Source organism: Elephas maximus, chromosome 1 (assembly GCF_024166365.1).
Source record: "Elephas maximus indicus isolate mEleMax1 chromosome 1, mEleMax1 primary haplotype, whole genome shotgun sequence".
Taxonomy (NCBI): Eukaryota; Metazoa; Chordata; class Mammalia; order Proboscidea; family Elephantidae; genus Elephas; species Elephas maximus.
The window spans coordinates 80,698,950-80,719,492 of NC_064819.1; the positions used below are offsets into that span (position 1 = coordinate 80,698,950).

The 20,543-nt window shown below is 41.1% G+C and overlaps 2 non-coding genes across 2 annotated transcripts; both read right to left on the bottom strand.

Annotated features, from left to right (window-relative positions):
- Positions 1-5,003: 5,003 nt before the first annotated feature.
- On the bottom strand, positions 5,004-5,076 carry TRNAK-UUU (transfer RNA lysine (anticodon UUU)). The gene has a single exon. It is a non-coding gene; the product is annotated as a tRNA-Lys (tRNA).
- Positions 5,077-13,822: 8,746 nt separating this feature from the next.
- TRNAS-GCU (transfer RNA serine (anticodon GCU)) lies at positions 13,823-13,904 on the bottom strand. The gene has a single exon. It is a non-coding gene; the product is annotated as a tRNA-Ser (tRNA).
- Between the last annotated feature and the right edge of the window lie 6,639 nt (positions 13,905-20,543).

Here is a 20,543-nt window from a genome sequence, read left to right on the forward strand (position 1 = left end):
TGCCCTCTTCCTTCTGCTGTCGCAGTCGCGTTAAGGGATATAGAAGCTCATAGCATAGAAATGAAGAACATTCAAGGAAGCCCACTGGGTTATATTTTTACTATGTGTGCAGGAATTGAATGGAAAATATTAGGAGAAGCGAATTCGTATTCTTTCAAGACTGGGTTTAAACTGTGTTGGAGCAGAGAAAAAGTGTAGAGGTGCGGGAGATGGAAGCCAGAGCTTCATTCATGCAAACATGAGCTCTACCACTGAATTACATAAGCCCTGTTCCTGAAGTGCTGCTGGCTGACTTTTGTCAAGAACCAAGTGTTATTTCCAGAGATTCCTGCTCCTCTAACATTGCGGTACTGTCGCTTGGTGTTGAGTCTCCAGCAGCTGCTTTAGGCAGGAGGCACTAAGGAAGCAGTGGAAGATATTGATTCTTAATACGGCTTGAAAGTGAAGGCAGAGATTAGAAATATGCGTTGGGTAAATAGCCACCAGAGGTTTCCATGGTGGCTTTTTTACAACCTTGAGTTGTTAAAAGTCTGTCTGGTATTATGGGTGGCAAAGAATCAAGTCCTCCTTTTTAGCTCTTTTGATTTTCTCTATAGTTGTCTTAACCTGAGGCACAAAGCTAAAGAAATTAATCTTTTCATGGCCTAAAAGTGTTCCCTGTATTTCCTGTTTGTGGAAAGCCACGATGGAAAAGCTCAATATCAGCAGTCAGAACAAGTTCAGGGGACAACTGCTGAACAGACCCTCAATTACTCATATGCAAGTTCAAGTCGAAGCTGAAGAAAATTAGAACAAGTCCAGGAAGCCAAAGTATGACTTTGAGTATATCCCACCTGAATTTAGAGAGTATCTCAATAGATTTAACACATTGAACCCGAATGAGCAAATACCAGATGAGTTGTGGAATGACATCAAGGACATCACACATAAAGAAAGCAAGAGGCATGAAAAAGAGGAGAAAGAAAAGACCAAAATGGTTGTCAGAAAATACTATGAAACTTGCTCTTGAACGTAGAGTAGCTAAAATGAAAGGAAGAAATGATGAAGTAAAAGAGCTGAACAGAGGATTTCGAAGCGCAACTGAGGAAGACAAAATGTAGTATTATGACACGTGCAAAGACCTGGATTTAGAAAACCAAAAGGGAAGAACACACACAGCATTTCTCAATATGAAAGAGTTGAAGAAAAAATTCAAGCCTCAAGTTGCAATGTTGAAGAATTCTATGGGCTAAATAGTGAACAATACAGGAAACATCAAAAGAAGATGGAGGGAATACACAGAGTCACTGTACCAAAAAGAATGGGCTGATGTTCAATCTTACAGAAAGTAGCATATGATTAAGAACAAATGGTACTGAAAGAAGCAGCCCAAGATGCTCTGAAGGTATTGGTGAAACACAAGTGTGCAGGAATTGAGGTAATACGAACTGAGATGTTTCAGCAAATGGATGCAGCTCTGGAAATGCTCAGTTTTCTATGCCTGGAAGAGATCCCTTTTTAACACCTATTCCAAAGAAACATGATCCAGCAGGATGAGGAAATTATCAAATGATATCAGTAATATCACACACAAGTAAAATTTTGCTAAAGATCATTCAAAAGTGATTGCAGCAGTACATTGACAGGGTACTCCCAGAAATTCAAGCTGATTTCAGAAGATGACGTGGTATGAGGGATATCATTGATGATGTCAGATGGATCCTGGCTGAAGGCAGAGACTACCAGAGACTACTTTGTGCTTTATTTACTATGTAGAGGTATTCAACTGTGTGGATCATAACAAATTATGAATACATTGCAAAGAATGGGAATTCCAGAACACTTACTTTTTTTTTTTTTTTTTTTTACTTGTGGTCTCACAAGGAACCTGTACATAGATTGAGGCAGTTGTTTGAACAGAACAAGGAGATACTGCCTGGTATAAAAAACACAAAAACCAATACCGTCTAGTCGATGACCCTATAGGACAGAGTAGAACTACCCCATAGAGATTCCAAGGAGCACCTGGTGGGTTAGAACTGCTGACCCTTTGGTTAGCAGCCATAGCACTTAACCACTATGACACCAGGGTTTCCACTGCCTGATGTAAAGCCAGTAAAAGTGTGTGTCAGGGTTGTATCCAACAGCAAATTTATTCAACCTGTATATCGAGCAAATAATGCACAAACTGGACTATATGAAGAAGAATACAGCAACAGGAGTGGAGGAAGACTCACTAACAACCTGTGATATGCAGATGACAGAACCTTGCCTTCTGAAAGTGAAGAGAACTTGAGGCACTTACTGAGGAAGATCAAAGACTACAGCCTTCAATATAGATCATACCTGAACATAAAGAAAACAGAAGTCCTCACAGCTGGACCAATATGCAACACCATGATGAATGGAAAAAGATTGAAGCAGTCAAGGATTTCATTTTACTTGGATCCACAGTCAACCCCCAGGCAAGCAGCTGTCGAGAAATTGAACTCCCCATTGCATTTGGTAAATCTGCTGCAAAAGACTTCTTACAAAGTGTTAAAAAGCAAAGATGTCACTTTAAGGACAATGGTGTGCCTGACCCAAGCCAGGGTGTTTTCAATTGCCTCATATATATATATATATTTTTTCATATACATGAGAAAGTTGGACAATGAATAAGGAAGACCGAAATACAATAGATGCCTTTGCATTATGGTGTTGGTGAAGAATATTGAATATACCATGGTATGTGAAAAGAATGAACAAAACACAGTTAGCCAGACACCATTTATCAAATAATATACCCATTGGTATTGACTTGAGTTGCTATCTCTATCATATTTTCATTTATATAATTCTTTTCTCCCTTATCTGAAGTTTTAATTTGCTGCATCAATTACAAGTGGAGTCTGTAATAGCTATTTGTTTTCCAAATTCTGGGTGTCTTCACTGGACTAAATATGATTCATGTAATCTAGCAATGGCTTGTTTAGTCTGTGTTAATATTTGAATGTGTCATTTGCCTAAGGCCTACGCTGATATAAAGGTTCCTGGGTGGCCAATAAGTTTTGCTCTCTACTAGTAACCTAAAGGTTGGTGGTTCAAACCCACACAATGGCACTGCAGAAGAGAGGCCTAGCAATCTGCTTCTATGAAGATTACAGCCAAGAAAACCCTGCGGAGCAGTTCTACTCTGTAACACACGTGGTCACCATGAATCAGAATCAACCGACTAGAAGGCAATGGGTTTGTTATTATTGGTATTGTCATTAATGTATTAGAATACAAAGTGGTTGCAATAGTGTGGGAGCCAGACCATTGTGACATGCTGGTGGGAATGTATATTATGCAAGATCTATCAGAATTATCAACCCACATCACATGGACTGCTTCAGCAATTCCATGTATAGAAAGTACTCACACCCATTTGAACTGTCAGATACGGAATGTTTCTTATTGCAGTATTATTTGTATGGGCAAAATATATGTTATGATATATCCACACGATGGAATTCTTTGCTGCCAAGCAAAGAAGAAAGAAGCTCTTTCTGTATCGATTTGGAAGTCACAACATCCATGAAGTGAAAAAACCAAGATACAGTGGAATGTATTTGAAATTTCCTTATCTGTATAAAAAGTGGAGGAAACAAATATCCCTGAGAGAATACCCATGAAATTATGCTTCCTTGTACAAGGAGGAACTTGGTGACTGGGAAGGTTGTGAGAGAGTGAGGGACAAGACTTTTACACTATTTCGTGGCAACAAGTTTGGCTTTTGGTCCATCAAGTAGGGACACCAGAAACCTAAGTTTCACATCTTCTGCTGTCTGTTTATGATACCAGGATATCACAAAGCATGAAGACAGCTAAAGAAAAAAAATCTATTAGAGAGCACGCTAGCCGCCCACTCTCACCTCACCAAGGCAGTTTGAGCGGGGTCCCTAAGTGTCCCCTCCAGTGTCCGGCTCCCCCCACCGCATCCCCTCAGGATTTTCATTCACTGCTTATCCTAGGGGAGCTGGGCCCTGCTGCCTCACCCTGCCTCCCACAGCCCTTCTACAGTCCCATGCAGAATCTTCTGGGGACCAGAGCTACTCACAGGTTCATCAGCCATCGGGCCAGGCCCTCTGAGCGTCCTAGGAGGGAATCCTCTGAGGGGCTGGGAAGCCAGCTTGGTGAGTCACCGCAGGGTGCAAAGGCCAGGTTAGAGGAGAGAATACTTTCTTTGAGAGTCTATGACCTACTGTGCTTGAAAGCAGGCCTTGGGTGAGTAGAGGGCACAGTGGTGGTTTGCTGGAGCCATAAGGCTATTCACCTTAGGACTGTGCCTGGATCAGGGACCCCATGAGGCCAGACAGCCCCACTTCACCTCCGCCTTCTCCCGAGAAGGTCTACACCTCTGTGTGATTAGAGACTTTGCAGCCCTAGACATTGGCATTGTGGGATTTTAATGGAACGACGATTTTAAGCGAGTTTCTGTAACTGATGTCCACCCTCCCAGCTTTCTCTTCTCCTTTCCCTTTCCTCTCCTCCAAATGACTACTTGCTGTGAGCCAAGGTGTTGAGTACTTGGCGATGTGAGTCTCTTAATGGAGTTCTTTTTTTAGAGACCCTCACTTAGGGCATTCAAACGAAAAATCTAAATTACAAAAAGATGAGGCACAGTGACAACAAAGTTTGTTTTCAGAAACCTTCATCTCATTTGGAAGGATTCGGGAGCCCCGACTTTTACTAACCCCTTGTGGTCAGTGTAGAACTGCTCCATAGTGTTTTCTAGGCTTTCACCTTTCAGGAGCAGATTACCAGGCCGGTCTTCTGAGGCATCTCTGTGTGGGTTCAAACCGCCAGCCTTTTGGCTACTAAAAGAGCGCTTAAGTCTTTGCTCTTTCTCTGCTCTCATTGCTCTACTCTGGCTCTTGTTGAGCAAACCAGGAAGAGAGGAATGAAGAAGTCTACAGTAAATGTCGTGTTGGGTTTCCCTAAGAGGAAGCAGAATGTCAACAGAGTTCTGAGAGAAATAAGGAGGATAAAATGAAAATAACTGCCTGAACAGGGACTTGAACCCTGGACCCTCAGATTAAAAGTCTGATGCTCTACCGACTGAGCTACCCAGGCCCCTACTTGCAGTTTTTTCTTGAGTCCATAATGGGGGTTTTAGGTAGGCCAATTGGTTTGTAATTTTCCCGTTTGCCAAGAAGATTCTGTTTCAAACAGACGTTACAATTGCTAGGAGAATTTCCCTTCCTTTTATCTTGTCTTCTGTCTCTTTAGACTTTCAGAAATAGGCTTGTTCGGCTAGACAAAGCACTGCAGGTTTTCAGATTACGTTGCTACTACACCCAGAGGGCTTCATTTTTACCAAGTGTCCTTTGTTTCTTATTTACCCACCTGCATCTATACTTCTCAAAGCAAGGCTCATGCTACTCTTCTTAGTATTCCTCTGCATTGACTTTCTAGCAGCCTTGGGAGGCAGAGGAGAAAGGAGTTGAAGGAGAGAAAAACTGAAGCCTGGTGAGAATGTCCCACAACAGTGGGCAAGCAAAGGTGCATGGGTTTAAGCTTCTGCATCTATCTGTATGCTTGCTATTCTTCACGGTGCAACTTCTCTACCATCTGTGAGCCACTCCTACTTCTTTTCATTTTATTAGGTCTCCTTTTTTCTCTTCCTCCTTCAGGTCTTCACGTCAAGGATACAGTTTACTATTCATGCCCAATGGAATTTGATAGTTATCTTGATGAATTAGTGTGTATTAAGACATATCATCCAGAATATGACCTAAGATAGATTTTGAATTGTGTCCTAAATCTGAAGAATATGCTGTACAAGGGATATGGGAACAAATGAGGAAGTTTTGGAGTGAAGGAAAGCTTAACCTCTCTGGGGAGGAAAGACGGGGCAGCAGACAGGAAAAGACTACTGTTTATTTCTTCCAACTAACTTGACACTTCCAAGAAACCAAGACTATGTGAAAACTGAGAGAATTTGTGATTACTTAACTTTAGGAATTTGTAGATTTCTTGTCTCTCCTACCCTACCAATATACAAGGCAGAGCTGGGGGTTGGTCACACAAAATAACCTTGAAGTTGTTTCATGGATCAATCTGCAGGAAAACTAGGGCATGTCTTTTAGGCAAAATACCTTGGGGATAGTTAGCATTTCAGTGAGACAAGCATCCCTCCAAGCTATTTTGGCCCCTTTCTCTCCATTTGATATAGCTTGGAAGTCACCAAACTGTACCTCCCACTTCAGGACCACTCTCCCCAGAGTTTTGGAACTCACTACCTCAACCCACCTCCATGTCAGGTGATGCTTCTACTTGTGGGTAGAGGGTAAAGTTTTTAAAAGCTATATTATGAATGGATTATAATACAATATTTTTCTAGCTTTGAAAGCACACATTTTGGACAAATGGAGCTCTTGTTTGGAGTTCCAGACTTTCCTCCCTAGAGGAACACTGTATTATCTTTGAGACCAAAAGATCTGAATGTACAAGCTTCTGGAAATCCCTCTCTTTTTGCTGTCATCTGCACGCCTTTATAGAAGAGTTTAGTTTTTGGTCATAAATCTCCACCCAAATGCATCATCATTATCAGTGACTTAGCTGAGGGTGCTCTGGAAGAAATATGCCCCTTCTGATCATCTCACAATCTCAGTTTATTAATTTTAAGTAATTGTTCTCGGAGGTTTCAGATGATATTTGATTTCTTTTTTGAATATTGTTAAAATTGCCTCCAATTTCAAAGTTAAAAATTTGAAAACAGAAGCCTAATGTTCCCTTACCAACACTTTCACTTATATGCTTGCACAGTGTCCTCACAGTGTTGGCTGTGTGGTGTAATGGAGAAAGTGTTGGCTGTGTGGTGTAAATGAATAAGGTTTCTGATTCCAGATCTAGAGGACTGAGGGTTCAAGTCCCTTTGTGGTCATTTATCTCTTATTGTGCAATGAGTAGAAGATTCTTGAATTGACTTCCAGTGACTAATTCCTGAGGTATTGCAAGAACCCAAAACCCAAAGAAGGGAGAATTAATATAGTTGAAGTTTCTTCTTTCACAAATCAATAATTAACAATAAATAGGCTTTGGCAATCTAAAATGGGCTCAGCCTCAAAAAGACAAGGAAGGAAATCTGTGTACTCACTAATGATCCTCTTAACTTATTACTTTTTTGTATTGACTTTTCAAGATTTCAATGGGTTTTTATGTCTTTTCTTCAAGGTATTAGTGAATCTTACTCTAATTGCAAGAAACTTTGAATCACAAGTTGTCGCTATGTTCCTTTCTCTTTACTTTATATGGATGCCTAATCTTCTCCATCAATTCCAGGCCCTTCATGGTTACTGTTCTTCTTCTTTTTTTTTCCCGGTCCCTTTATGTTTCAATTTGTACAAATGATAGCAGAATCTTATTTAACTTTTGGAAACTAACCCATGATGTGATGGTTATGGTTCTTCTGCCAAAGGTTCTATATGGATGGTCGATCATGTAGTCTGTAAAATGCAGGACATAATATACAACTCTTTATCTTCAAAACATTTTTAAAAACTTTCACTATTGAGAATCCTTCCAAAACACATTGGCTTCTATTCTTCCCAGGATTTATGTGGATTACACATGCAAGATAAATGTTTTGGATTTCCTGAAAAGAATGCAGGGAACATATGTATATTTCTTCAACTAAGTTCAACTTTAATATCTCATAAAATCCTATAGTTTAAGAATTCTTACCAGATTTCCTCCTTTCAGATGTTCAAAGTCTACTATACATAGTAGATTGGACCTTCTCACAAATAGCACATAGAATTCACTTTTGAGACTTTAAAGTACAACTTGATTTAACAAGAACACACCCCTGCATTCCTCCATATCAAGAACATACAAGAGTATATTTGGAGCCCAGGTTGCGCTAGCCACAATGTCAACCAATAACTTTAAAGTTACCCCCAAAGTATCCTAATTGTGCTTCACAAAAGTGAAAGCCTAATTAACCCCTGCTCTATCATTCTGCCCATACTCAAGTGACTGCTTATCTTTGTGTCTGACGTCTGTCTAATGGTGGCTTTCAAGGAGATCTTTGCTTCTCTTTACAGCTCTCACATTGCATTGCTCTGATGAGCTGCCTTCTAGGTCAGCTGGAAGGCAAGTTCTGTTAGAGAAATGAAGTCCTCCCAAGTTATAAGGGGACTTCGTGCGATTCCTGTGATTGTGGAGAAGATACTTATTGGGGCAGAAATTGGGAAAGAAGAGATACAAGTCATCTCACCTGGACATTGGTGCTTCTTAGGTCTTCTAAGAAATTCCAGGAAGAACTCCAGAGTTCAAGACAACTGTAGAAGCAAAGTTAACTCCTTGGTTTTCAATGAATACCTTTAATGAGCTCCAAATCTTCAAATTATAATAGACTTTCTTCAGGGCTCACTCTACCTCTGTGCAGAGACCCATTCCTCTAAGGCCACATGCTTTATACAAATCTCCAGGTGAGAGATTTTTGTAACATTCTAGTCTCAGGGATCACTGTATGTATAAAACCTTAACATGAATTTGCACCTTAAATTCATAAGTATCTCAAGTATATTAAGTTCCAAATCAAACTCCTTCTCTCCCCTTTCCAATCCTATCCAATGCCCCCAAAGAAAAAGAAAACGACATAACAAGCGGTAAATCCAATCCTCCTTTCCCAAAGTGAAACGACCTAGCATCTCCACAATCCAGAGACCTGAGGATCTTTCTAAAAATTTCCAAATTTTAGTTCCGTCATCAACCTTGACCTCTCAACACGGTGCCATCCTCATCATTCATTAAGTGACTATTTTGCTCATTTATTGACAGTAGGGCAGAGGAGAAGATTGCTGTTTGCACTGAATGAGTAACTCTCAAATGATTTGCAGATCAGACTTTCCACATTTGAAATCTTACTCTTCAGATTCCCTTTGAGAAAAGAGACTACGTGAATAGTAAAATGCACTGTGAATATTACCAGAGCTGCTCCAGGAGAAAGCTGGGGCCAGTTTTGTGTATGAGTTGGAAAGAATCATGGGAAAACTAAATGCAACTACACCAGAAAGGGTCATGAATCCTAGATCCTCATCCTAGAGGCCTGGTTCACTGAGATATCCAGGAGTTTGATGGATTCAGTAAGAGTCTATTTAAAGCAAAAATTGTTGGTCACTTCTTGACCTTTCTTTCTCATTTTTTCCCTTGAATTTTCAGCTCAAACACACTAAAACTAAGTTGTTGTAAATACAAGATATTCTATCTCAAAGCCATCGGAGGATTCTGCTTCCAAGCCCCGACTTAGCTGTGCTAACACCAGGATCTAGACAACGCGACCTCCCTGTGGCCTTTTCCAAAGCCTCCAATATCTATTGCTGCTATTCCACATTCAAACACATGGGCACTTTCCAATATGCTCAGCAATGGAAAGAGCAGCAACATACTCTCAGTCACAAAATTTTGGGCAAAATGATTCATATTTGTTTGCGAGTCATAGGCTTTGAAAACACTTTCTTTAGCCTTTCTCTTACAGAGGGCTGGCAGGGAGCATACTAAAGATGTGAGCTTGGTCCCTTTCTACCTCCGGGATGGTCCATATGCTATCCATTCTTAGAGACCCTTCTCCAACCCTATTCCTCTTCTGTCTTTCATCTACTGCTCTGCTACTGTTTCTCTCCTCTGTTCACCGTACTCCTTTCTCCTGCTATAAACCCGCCACTGTATCTTATTCACTCCCTTCCTCACTTGCACTCCTCCTTGCACTGAAATTCCCGGACGGGTGTCTTTCGGATCCAGCAGTAGCTTAACCTATAGATTCTGGACACCTGTCCCTTCCATCTAAGAAGATTTGGATTTTCTTCAACACATCAAGATGAACAGTCACACCACATCAGGAATTTGCAGTTTTCCCCAGGCACAGGGAAAGCTTATGAAGAGCAAATTTGTTTTGAAGGTTGTGTCCATCCCATAAAGCACTTTTTTTATGCTTTCCTCATTAAGGAAATAATTAGGTCTAAAAGATACCCTTTAACGACAGGAGCGTTCATCTTTCTTCTCTCTCAAAATCAGAGTCACAGCATCGCTGAGGCAAAACCCCGTTTCCAAACCCAGGTATTGGACAACGTCCTTTTTGCAAGAGCCATGGTTGTACTTGTCACTATTCTCTTGGGTCTAATTAACCTGCAGCTATGGAGCCGATCCGGCCCCATAAGGTTTCCAATGAGCTGCTGGTGGATTTTAATGGTTAGCAGCCATAACTCCTAACCAAGGCATCATCAGGGCTTCCATTTTTATCAAATACTGTGAATTAATTAACGTCTAGTCTTATCTCCCCACCTGGATCTTCGTTCTTTCACAGCACTAACGGAACTCAATTTTTTACTTCCTTGCACTGTCTTTTGTGTTTCTGCAAGCTTCGTAGGCACAGAAGAAGGACTTTTCAGGAAGACAATCAGAAGACTTAACAGAATGTTCAATCCCTTGACCCTCTCTCCTGGTGGACTCAACTGACTGACACTCATGCAGTTGGCTGAAAGAGTCCTTGAAGAAGCAAATGACTGCTGGAAGATCTCAGAGTCATGTGGTCCAGAATATGTTTTTTCTTTCTTCTGGCATAACTACGAGGTAAGATCCAATCCAGGACCCTAAGAGTTGAGCATAATGGATTTTGACTTGTGAAAACGTATGTCTTAAAATGCTACAGGCCCTGCTTGAAGTGAGTATTATGGTGTAGCCTCACAACTCTGCTTGACAAGGGGTGTAGCTCAGTGGTAGAGCAAGTGCTTAGCATGTTCAAGGCCCAGGGTTCAACCCCCAGCAAGTTCATGTATCTTTTGTTTCCTCACAGACCCATAGCTGAATACTGGCAATTTTTTTTCCATACTTTCCCAGTTTTTCTCTTTGTGAATACTTTTCCTTGTGATTTTTTCTACTCACAGAAAGGAGAAATTGTTTCATAGTTAGTCAGTTGCACCATGATCCCTGACACGCCTTGGCCTTCCCAACCTGAGTGCTTAAACACAATAAAGTTAGGAGGAACTGGAGTAAAACAAGGTGCTCACTCAGGATTTGCTGACCATGAAGCAACCACGTTCCACTGTGTCATAGGCAGCCTCTTCTCCTTTACTACAGTATCTCATTATTATTAACAAGTAGGGAAGAAAAAGACAGATGGAGAGAGGAGGGGGAAGTAAGTGTTGGACAAATTCCCTTCAAGTCTTTTTTTTTCCATCAGCTGTGCCTGTGTCAATGGACAGACTGCAGGTTCAGGAGAAAATTTTCCTTCTGATTTTCTGTTTTCCATTTCTCCTGTATTTCCACGCTCACCCACATAATCTTGGTCGGCAAAAAGTTGGTCCAATCACCACTCATGGAGATCAGTGACCCCAACAACAGACATATGTGATCCCAGCTCTTTGTTAATGGTGAAGAAGTGTTTGGATGCAACCCAGAGGAAAGGCATTGCTAAGGAAACCTTAAGTCTTCCAGTATCCACAGTTTTGAAAACTATTTCCAGAGCTGGAAAGAGCTGCTAAGTAAGCTCTTTAAAGTCACAAAAGTTTTGTGCAAAAAGAGCTGCATCTTCCTATGGGAAAAACACCCTTAGTCCATTTTCCTTAAAAGGAAGGGAATTTTCTGACTTTCTGCATTGTAGAGAGTGCAGAGGAGAGATAGGCAACCCAGTCAGGCTCTAACTACATCCTGGGCCATCCAAATTCTGTGCATCCTGAAGACCTAGCTCCAAACCTTCTTTCACCTTCTCTTCTAGTTCTTCCACACCCACACCCCCCTCCTTCCTCCTATGTTCCCCTTCATTTTTTTCATCACATAATGTGTCACCTTTACCTTCACTTTCCCAGCCCCCTTTTATCCTGTCTCCAGTGCTTCCTCCTAGCAAAAATTTCCCAGCAGCTCAGTTCACTCCAGCTTCCCCAGCACCACTTCTTAGGCTAGCAGTTCTCAAACACGGCTGAAAAATGGAAACGTCTGTAGAGAGTACTCAATGATATAGATCCCATCCTCTACCTATCCAGTGGTTCTCAGTCCATTTACGATCTATAGAGGTGGAGTCAGGAATACATATATTCACAAAGTTCTCAGGCAGTTCCCCAGGTTTGGGAACACCAAATCCCCGCCTCTGAGCACCCATGTCAGCTGCTTCCCAGTGCCAACCAAGCCACAGTCAGAGGGGAAAAGACTAGTGCTGGGGAGGAAACGAAGAGTTGATATATAACATACTCCAATATTCAGGAAGATACAAACTTCTCACAAGGGAAAAAATATCAGAATGAAAACTAAAAGCAAGAGAAGACACAATGATTAAGGATTACCTCCTAAAACTCGTAAGTTGGTTGACTAACACCACACGTTTTGGCAAGAAGCTGAAGCTTTTATTCTTTTAGCCTCTGTGATGGCTGAGGTTTGAACGCCTGTCCAGGAGCACTAGTGGGCTGTTACAAAAGATTAATATGCATGCAGTTCTTACTCATCCCCCAACATGCCTCCCTCATGCTTCTTTGTGGTTCATAGAACCATAGCTGCAGCTTCACAAAACAAAGCCACTGCTAGATTTCCCAACCAGGGTTTTGGACTCCAGGGTTTGCTACAACACTGATTGTCTGTGACACTATATACTTAGTGTGTTTCACTTAGGATATATCTTTCATTCCATCTTGGTCTAAGTTTCCTAAGCCAACTTTTCAGATTCTTTTGTATTCTTGCCCGAGAATTATCCACTGTGGCTCTGATAGCCAGAAGCAGTGAAGGTGCTGGACCCTGTCTGATGGTTGGAAAATTCCTAATACCAGGAAAACTGTGCAGAGAAGGAGCAACTAATTTGGAGTTGAAAGCTGAAGCTAGTTGCATTCACGCTGACAATGTCACAGTGGTTAAGGAGGTCAATGGCACACCAAAATGTTGGTGGTTTCAAATCACCAGGGGCCCCACAGGAGAAACATGTGACAGTTGACTTCTGTAGATTAATAGACTTGGAAACCCTATGCGGTCACTATGAGTCAGAATCAACTTCATGGCAGTCAAGGTTTTTTGGTTTTTATGTATGCCCCTGGCTGAGACCTCAGTGTTCTAGGGTTTAACTGCTCCCTATCCATGGAAGGAGTCCTGCTGGTGTAAGTGGTAAAAAGGTTAGCTGTGAAGCAGAAGTTTAGCAGTTCCAAACCAACAGCCACTCTCTAGAAACACTAAGGGGCAGTTGGATTTTGGATTTTCCTTGGGAAAGGAATCCCTAGGTGGACTTAAAGAGTTAACTCTTCCTTGCTGCCAACTGAAAGAATGGAGGTTCCAGTCACCCAGAGGGGCCTGGTGGTCTACTTCCAACAAATAGGCATTGAAAACCCTAGAAAGGACAGTTCTACCCTGACACACGTGGGGTTGCTATGAGTCAGAATCAACTTGATGAGAACTGGTTTTTCCTGGGAAAACAACTCCAAATATGGATTCCCGTTGCTTTATGGAGACTTCTTATCTCTTATGGTTTTTGCCTGCCACCTGAAAGTTTCTATGAGAGAATATCAGGGCTCCAGGCCAAATAGAGTGAAGTTATGAAGCGCAAGAGAAAAGCGGTGTCTGTCGGAGAATCTGTGCTTGGCCAAATGGAAGATGAAAGTCCAAAGTTGTATTTCACTGCTTGGGTGATGCAGCGCACCTGTTAGGAGTCAAAGACAAAAAAACCAAACCCGTTGCTATCGAGATGATCCTGACTCTCAGCGAATTTACAGTATGGAATTGAACTGCCCCATAGGGTTTCCAGGTACCACTGGTGGATATGAACTGTCCACTTTTCCTTAGCAAAAAACTGCTACGCCCTCAGGGCTCCAAATCTCACTCCCACCGCACAGTAAGGAAGGAACGACGAGGATGGGATTTGAACCCACACGTGCAATGCACAATGGATTAGCAATCCATCGCCTTAACCACTCGGGCACCTCGTCAGGAATAAAGGGAGAGAGAATCAAAGAGAAGGAAAGCTATGCACTTAGTTTTGCCCAAAAATAATTTAGTCATCAGCATATCTGTAGGTAGCCCAGAGGAAACCTCTCTAGGTGGCCCTTTCAAACTGTTCCACCCCTTACCTGTCTTTCTGTCTCTTTAGTAATAGTATGGGATGGGAGCTTAAGGTGCAGGCTTTCTTTTGGATGATTGAAGAGATTCTGTTAGCATCTGCTTCTTCTTTTCTCCCCTTTCTTGTTGTCTTCTTTCTGCTGTCACAGTCACCTTAAGGGATACAGGAGCTCATAGCACAGAAATGGAAAAGCATTCAAGGAAGTCCACTGGGCTATGTTTTTGCTGTTTATGTGTACAGGAATTTAATGGAAAATATTAGGAAAAGTGAATTTGTGTTCCTTCAAGATTGGGTTTAAATAATGTTGAAGCAGAGAAAAAGTGTAGCGGTGTGGAGGATCGAAGCCAGGGCCTCATAAATACATAGCATGTACTCTACCACTGAGCTACATACACCTCGTTCCTGAAGTGCTGGTTGCTAACTTTTATCTAATTTCCTGACATTCACGCTTCTTGAGCATTGCAGTAGTGTTGGTCAGTGTTAAGAGGCATCAGCAGCTGCTTTAGGCAGGAGGTGCTCAGGAGCCAGTGGAGGATACCGATTCTTTATAGGGTTTTAAAGTCAAGGCAGAGGATTGGAAACCTGTTGGATAAATAGCCACATGAGGTTTCCATGGTGGCTTTTTTACAATCCTGAGTTGTTAAAAGTCTCTGTCTTCTTTTGTGGGTGGCAAAGAATAAAGTCTTCATTTTCAGCTCTTTTGATTTCCTCTATAGTTGTCCTAACCTAAGGCACAAAGCTAAAGAAATTAACCCTTTGGCTGCGTAAACATCTTCACTGTGTTTTCTGTTTGCTCAATCAAAATGTAAACGGCCGAACTTGATGGAGAAAAGGAATGGTAGAAGAAAGCCATATAGTGATGAGCTCTGCATTTCCTTATATGGGTCTTTTCTCTTCTACTCGAGATATCAGGTAACTCAGGGGCTCTACCAAGAGTACAGAAGATGAATTCGTAATGCATGAATGAAATGGCAGCTTCAAGATTTAGAGAAAGGTGAATTATAAGAGTAACATAGAAGGTAAATGGACAGGACTTGAAGAACAATACTGAGTGAAGCATTTACTCATTAAAAAAAATTTTTTAAGTCATTTCCAAATAGTAGGAGGTTCAGAAAAGCGAGTTTTGAAAAATTGGGACTGGAGGGTCATGAAAAGAAGCCTGGAAGAGGGAGAAGATAAGCTCACAGGGAATTCAAGATATGTTGGAACACATCTGTGAGAATATTACACAGTGAACTCAGAGTAGTACTCTGGTCTGCAGCCTTGGGTTTGTGAATGATCAGTAAGCACAGGTATGTGGAGAGTGGATAAAGACTGAAAAATGTACTTTGAGATTTGGGGATTAGAAATTCATTTGGGATATTTGTGGAAAACAGATAAGCTTGCTCCAAGACTCTTCTAGAACCCTGAGATTTGTCAGGGTTAAAATGCAGTTCTTTGAACAACGTAAGAAGACAAAAAAAAATTGATTTCCTGGTACCAGATTTCCAGTGCCTGTTAGCTTTTTCTCATTATGGTTTGCACATATATGAGCCCTTTCCAATATTCAAAAAATAACATTGAGTCTTTTTTGAAATTGGCAGAATATGATTTTTGTGTCAGAGTTGTTCTTTTGTTTGGATCATGAGATTTGCACAATAAGAACAAGAAATGGAAAACGAGAGTGTTACACACAAAACTGATGGGGATGTGTACATGTTTATGTGTATGTGTATGTGTGTGTAAATGCTGGGTGCTTTATTGGCTGCTTGATGCTGTAAAAGCAATATGTGTAATGTCGAGCAGCCACCATTACAGTTTCATTCAGAATAGTTTCACTGTCCTAAAAAAGCCTTGTGCTCCACCTGTTCATCCCTCCCAATGTTCCCTGAATTCCTGGTAGCCACTGATCTTTTTACTGTCTAAAATCTTGCGTTTTCCAGAATGTCATGTATTTGAAATCATACAATATGTAGCTTTTTCAGACTAGCTTCAGTCACTTAGCAGTATGCATTTAAGTTTTCTCCACAGCATTTCATGGCATGAAAACTTATTTATTTTTATTGCTGAATAATACTCCATTATACAACTGTGCCACAGCTCCTTTATTCATCTATTGAAGGACATCTTGATTGTTTCCAATTTTTGGCAGTTATCAGTAAAGCTGCTCTAAACATTTGTGGCAGGTTTTTGGTGGACTTAAGTTTTACTTCATTTGGGTAAATACCTAGGAGCACAATGGCCAGATCATATGTTTATGTATGCCTATGTTTATGCATGAGCTGTACTTTGGCCCTTGTAGACTTGTTCCAATTTTCTTCAACTTTATCTTGAACTTACATATGAGCAATTGATGGTCTGTTCTACAGTCGGCCCCTGGCCTTGTTCTGACTGATGATATTGAGCTTAACCGTCATCTCTTTGCACAGATGTAGTCTATTTGATTCCTGTGTACTCCATCTGGTGAGATCCATGCGTATAGTTTTCATTTCAAATAAAAGATGTATTTGCAATGAAGAATTTGCTGGTCTTGCAAAATTCTATCACACGATCTCTAGCACTGTTCCTGTAACCAAAGCCATATTTTCCAACGACCAACCTTTGCTTGTTTCCAGCTTTCGCATTCCAATCACCAGTAATTATCAATGCGTCTTCACTTTTTTTTTTCTTCACTGTATGTTTCATCAGTTTCAGACCTCAAAAGTTGGTAAAAATCCTCAATTTCTCATCTTTGGCATTAGTGGTTTGTGTGCAAATTTGAATAATGGTCGTATTAACTGGTCTTCCTTGTAGGCATGTGGATGTTATCCTGTCACTGACAACACTGTAGTTCAGGATATATCTTGAAGTATTCTTTTAGACAACGAAGGCAACGTTGTTCTTCAATTTGTCATTCCCAGCATAGTAGACCACATGATTGCGTGATTCAAAACGTCCAATACCAGTCCATTTCAGCTCGCGAATGACTAGGATATTGATCTTCATGGGTTTCATTTCATTTTTGATGTCTTCCAATTTTCCTAAATTCATACTTTGTACATTCCACATTCCAATTATTAATGGATGTTTCCAGCTTTTTCTTCTCATTTTAAGTAGTGCCACATCAGCTAATGAAGGTTCTGAAAGCTTGATTCCATTCACATCATTAAGGTCGATGGTACTTCAAGGAGGTAGCTCTTCCCCAGTCGTATTTTTAGTGCCTTCCAACCTGAGGGGTTTATTTTCTGGCACAATATGTACAATAATCTTTTGCTATTCATAAGGTTCTCACTAGTCACTTTTTTCAGAAATAGACTGCCAAGTTTTTCTTCTAAGTCTCTCTCAGTCTGGTAGCTCAGCTAAAACCTGTCCACCGAGGGTGACTCTGCTGGTACTTGAAATGCCGGTGACAAAGCTTCCAACTTGAAGACTAGTGACCAAAGACTAGACAAGTTGTGGAATAACATCAAGATATGATATACAAAGAAAGCAAGAGGCCATTAAAAAGATGTGAAAGAAAGTAAAGACCACAACGGACGTCAGAAGAACATGCTCTTGAACATACAATAGCTTAAGCGAATGGAAGAAATAATGAAGTAAAAGAGCTGAAGAGAAGATTTCAAAATGTGGCTCCAGAAGACAAAGTAAAGTATTATGATGAAATGTGCAAAGAGGCCTGGAGTTAGAAAAACAAAAGAGAACACACTTGGCACTTAAATTTTTTCTTTTTGTATTGTACTTTAAATGAAGGCTTAAGAACAAACTAGTTTCTCACCAAACAGTTAGTACACACATTGTTCTATGACACTGGTTAACAACCCCACCACATGCCAGCACTCTCCCTTCTCAACCCTGGATTGCCTATTACCAGCTTTTCTGTTCCCTCCTACCTTCTAGTCCCTGCCCCAGGGCTGATGTGCCCCTTTAGTCTTGTTTTGTTCCATAGGCCTGTTCAATCTTTGGCTGAAGGTTGAACCTCAGGGAAGACATCATTACTGAGCTGAAAGTGTGTCTGTGGACCATACTCTCAGGTTTTCTCCAGTCTCTGTCAGGCCAGCAAGTCTGCTGTTTCTTTTTGAGTTAGAATTTTCTTCTACATTTTTCTCCAGCTCTGTCTGGGACCCTCTATTGTGATCCTTGTCGCAGCAGTCAGTGGTGGTAGCTGGGCACCGTCTGGTTTTACTGGATTCAGTCTGGTGGAGGCCATGGTAGATTAGGTCCATTAGTCCTTTGGACTAATCTTTCCCTTGTATCTTTAGTTTTCTTCATTCTTCCTTGCTCCTGAAGGGGTGAGACCCATGGAGTATCCTAGATGGCTGCTCACAGGCTTTTAAGACCCCAGACACTACTCACCAAAGGAGAACCTAGAATATTTTCTTTATAAACTATGTTATGACAGTTGAGCTAGATGTCCCTCACACGCTTGGCATTTTTCAAGTTGACAGGACTTAAGAAAAAATTGAAAGCTCAAGCTGAAATATTGAAGGATTCTATGGGCAAAATATTAAATGGTACAGGAACGATCAAAAAGAATTTGTCAATGTTAAACCATTCCTGGAGGTAGCATATGATCAAGAACTGATGGTACTGAAGGAAGAGATCCGAGCTGCACTGAAGTCATTGGCAAAAAAGACGGCTCTAGATATTGATGAAATACCAGCAGAGATGTTTCAAAAATGGATGCAGTACTGGAGGTGTTAACTCATCTATGCCAAGAAATTTGGAAGGCAGCCACATAGCCAACTGACTGGAAGAGGTCCAAATTCGTGCCCAGTCCAGAGAAAGGTGTTTTATTCATCTTGTACTGCTATAACAGAAATACTACAAGTAGATGGCTTTCACAAAGAGAAATTTATTCTCTCACAGTCTAGGAGGCTACAAGTCCAAATTCATGGCATCGGGTCCAGCGGAAAGCTTTCTCTCTCTGTCGGCTCTAGAGGAATGTCCTTGCCATCACTCTCCCCCTGGATTAGGAACTTCTCCACGCAGAAACCCCGGGTCCAAAAGATGCACTCTGCTCCTGGGACTGCTTTCTTGGTGGTATGCTTTCTTGGTGGTATGAGTCCACCCCCCACTCCCTGCCGCCACCAGCTTGGCTTGCTTCCATTTCCTTTCATCTCTTGTAAGATAAAAGGCGGTGCAGGCCACACCCCAGGGAAAGGCTCTTTTTATTGGGTCAGGGATGTGGCTTTAGTAAGGGTGTTACAATTCCATCCTAATCCTCTTTAACATAAAATTACAATCACAAAATGGAGGACAACCACACAATACTGGGAATCATGACCTAACCAAGTTGACACACATTTTTGAGGGGCACAATTCAATCCATGAAAAAGGTGATACAGCAGAATGCAGAAATTATGGATAAATATCATTAATACAGCACACAAGTAATATTTTGCTGAAGATCAATCAAAAAAGGTTGTAGCTGCACATCAACAGGGAACTCCCAGAAGTTCAAGCCAGATTCAGAAGAACACTTGGAATCAGGGGTATCATTGCTGATGTCAGATGGATCTTGGATGAAAATAGAAAATATCAGAAGGGTGTTCATCTGTGTTTCATTGACTATGCAACGTCATTTGACTGTGTGAATCTTAAGAAATTATGAATAACATTGTGAAGAATAGGAAATCCAAAACAGTTAACTGTGCCCACGAGAAACCTGTACATAGACTAAGGCATTCATTTGAACAGAACAGGGGAATATTGTGTGGTTTAAAGTCAGGAGATGTGTGTGTCAGGTTTGTGTCCTCTCACCATACTTATTTGGCTGAGCAGATAATATGAGAAGCTGAAATATATGAAGAAGAATGCAGTATTAGGATTGGAGAAAGACTCATTAACAACCTACAATGTGCAGTGGACACAACATTGCTTGCTGAAAATGAATAGGACTAGGAGCACTTACTGATCGAGTTCAAAGACTACAGCCCTCAATATGAATTACACCTCAACATAAAGAAAACAAAAATCCTCACAACTGGATCAGTAAGCAACATCATAAGTGCAGAAAAGTTCGAAGTTGTCGGGGATTTCATTTTACGTGGATCCACAATCAATGCCCGTGGAAGCAGCAGCTGAGAAATCAAAAGATGCATTGCATTGGGAAATCTGCTGTAAATGACCTCTTTAAAGTGTTTAAAAGCAAAGATGTCACCTTGAGATCTAAGGTGTGCCTCACCCAATCCGTGGTGTTTTCAATTGCTTCATGTGCATATGAAAGCTGAACAATAAATAAGGACGTTTGAAGAAGAAATGGTGACTTTGAATTATGGTGTTGGTGAAGAGTATTGAATATACCATGGACTAGAACAAACAAATCTGTCTTGGAAGATGTACCTCCAGAATGTTCCTTAGAAGCCAGAATGGCAAGATTACATCTCACATGTTTTGGACCTGTTATCAGGATGAACCAATCCCTGGAGAAGGGCATTATGCCTGGCAAATGAAAGATCAGTGAAAAAGAGAAAGACCCTCAATGAGATGGAGTGACACAGTGGCTGTAACAATGGGCTGAAACATAACAAAAATTGTGAGGATGGCACAG